The sequence below is a fragment of the Dasypus novemcinctus genome, chromosome 10 (assembly GCF_030445035.2).
Source record: "Dasypus novemcinctus isolate mDasNov1 chromosome 10, mDasNov1.1.hap2, whole genome shotgun sequence".
Taxonomy (NCBI): domain Eukaryota; kingdom Metazoa; phylum Chordata; class Mammalia; order Cingulata; family Dasypodidae; genus Dasypus; species Dasypus novemcinctus.
Genome location: NC_080682.1, coordinates 57,982,034 through 57,984,831, shown reverse-complemented (window position 1 = coordinate 57,984,831; position 2,798 = coordinate 57,982,034).

Here is a 2,798-nt window from a genome sequence, read left to right as displayed (position 1 = left end):
TTTTTTGCTGATGTCTAGGAATCTGATTAGGATGTAGTTTACTCAGATGCTCAATTTCTTTCACTTTTGTAGAGATTTAATGGCAGGAGGCTGTTTGTTACCATTGCTTTTTTATTCTTGGCTTGATCTGGATTGTTAGGATTGTCCCTGGTGGTTGCTCAAAGCTGGTTACTTGATCCAGTAATTGGTTGTAGACTCACTTCCTAGGGCCTTGGGGAGGGAGGCTATAGAAAAGCCTCTCCTACTTTTCATTTTTTCACATGCACTTCCTTGATCTGCCAGCAGATGGCACTCTTTATTAGCTTTCAGTTCAACATCTGGTCAGAGTGTATTTGTTGCAACATAAACCCGATCAATGTGATAGAGCTTCCTGTCTGGAGGCTAGGAGCCTTGTATGGCAGTCCCCTCCCTTTTCCTGTCTAGGAGATATTTCCACTCCCTTCTGAGTCCTCAACAATCAGTCCCTGTTAGTAGAGAAGGAGATTGGGAAGGTTGTATATCTTTATCCCCTTGCTTGCATCCAAGACAAACAATGGTACAGCCCCATCCAGCCGGGAAGGGCTCCTGGGGCACAGCAGGCCAAATTTGTGAGTCAAAAGCCAAGTAAGCCTTAGGCCGTGTCCCTCTCTCTCCCCTTTCCTGGGGTGGTAGATCACTGGAGCCCCCTTTGTCTGTAGCTGCAGGCCCAGAGGTCTGAGAATTCTGAAGTGTCTTTAACGCACAGTTCTGTCATCAGGAATTCCCTCCTTTCCCCCTCTCTCCTCCGGGCAGTGTCCAGCCTTCGCTTGGTGTCCTAAACCCTAGAAGATCTTTTTCTTTTTCTTTTTTTTTAAAGGTTCTTTTTATCTAGGAGACTTGGTATTTTTTTAAAGATTTATTTTATTTATTTACACCCCCTTGTTGTTTGTACTTGCTGTCTGCTCTCTGTGTCTATTTGCTGTGTACTCTCGGTATCTGTTTGTTTTCTCTTCTCATCTTCTCTTTAGGAGGCACCAGGAACTAACTGATCCTGGGACCTCCAATGTGGGAGAGAGGCATTCAATTACTTGAACTATCTCAGCTCACTGGTTTGTTGTATCTCTCATTGTCTCTCTTCTTTGTTTCTTTTGTTGCACCAGTTTGCCACGAGGGCCAGCTCATGTTCCCCAGGAATCCCGGGCAAATGAACCTGGGACTTCCCATATGGTAGACGGGAGCCCAATCGCTTGACCCACATCCACTTCCCTAGAAGATCTTTTTCTAGGTTGTTTCAGCCTGTCCTCTAGTTATTTTTCTGGAGAAGAAGAGAGTCCCATGTCTTTCTAGCCTGCCATTTTCCCAGAAGTCTTGAAAAATAAGTATTTTTAATTCTTAATCCCTTGTTTTGGTGTTCCCTCCACCAAATCTATAGGAGATGTCATGGGAATTGTCCATATCTTTAATTGTGGAGGTATGATTCTCAGCTAGTGTTGCCATTTAGTGATTTAAATATCACTTTTTCTTGCTCTAACTGCCAACATTTTGTAATCCGCTGAATAAAAGTTGAAAACAAGGCATTTAGGGTATCCTAACAAAGTCAATACAGGACATAGGACAGAATCATTTAATACAGGACATGTCCTGTATATGTATGATGGCTGGCAACCCTACCTGAAGGAGGTCCTTCTTGACTGGTACTTGACCCTCTGAGGTGGGACAACCTCACAGTTATTGCTTTGGGTCCTGAAAGGACACACTGGGGCTGGGGTTGAGAGGTCCTAAAGACCCCAAAGACTGGAAAAGAGCAAAGGAATCCCTCTTCCTCCTTGCCTTCCAGTCTTCTGCTGGTTCCTCCCATTGGCAGTATTAGCAGCCACCCAGCTTTCAAAGGCAACAGGTAAACATTACTTTCAGCCTTTCGGTCCTGCATCAGTCCTGGATAAAAGTAGGCCCAAGCTAAGAAATAAGAGATAAGTGATTGGAGTCACACTCCCCTCCTCCCCTTTTGCTTGCTTTGATCTCAGTGAATGGATGGAAAGTTCTCATAGCTCAGATCAAGGACAACTGAATAATCATGAACTTGGACATTGACTTTGCTTTGGATGGTTCCCATATCATTCAGTTTTTAAAATAGGCTTTGTGAGAAAATGAAAGTTATCTTTGATTAAACCCTAGTTTGTATAGCTGACAATGTGATCAATGTATACAATGTATATGACATCTTTCCATTTCTCCCATTTCTCTTATTTCCTTTCATTCAGACTATCAGAATAGCTTCATATTCTCCTTCAATTCCAGGCTCACATTCATCTATTTTTTGAAATATGCATATCTACCCCTTAATTTTCCTAAAGCAATGTTTTCATGATGCCATTCCCTTGCTTTAAAAAAAAATCTGCTATAGTGTTTTGTTATTATAGAATATTTTCAAACTTCATGAACTTGGCAGTTTACACCTTCTGAAAAACTCTATTTCTTCAGCAAATGCTTCTTTTCATTACACAAGTAATTCACTGTTATGTGTAAAGCAAAAAAAGTTTGCTTTCCCTAAATTCCATTACATCTTTCCTGTGTATTTACCTTATGTACACACATAGATATATAAAAATGTATCAGTGTTTTTAAAAAGGGTTGTATTGCCATATAACTTCTATTTTTTAAGTCAGTTGTAACCCTTTTTCTTCCTAGCAAATATTCATCTATATTATTAATGGCTACATTAGTTTTCCTTTATATGAATGCATCATACTTTATTTTATCAGCCTCCTCTTGGGAAATATTTTGAAATTTTTCATTTTTAATGGAAATAAAAATCCTTGTACATTTTTTTTTTGTGAATT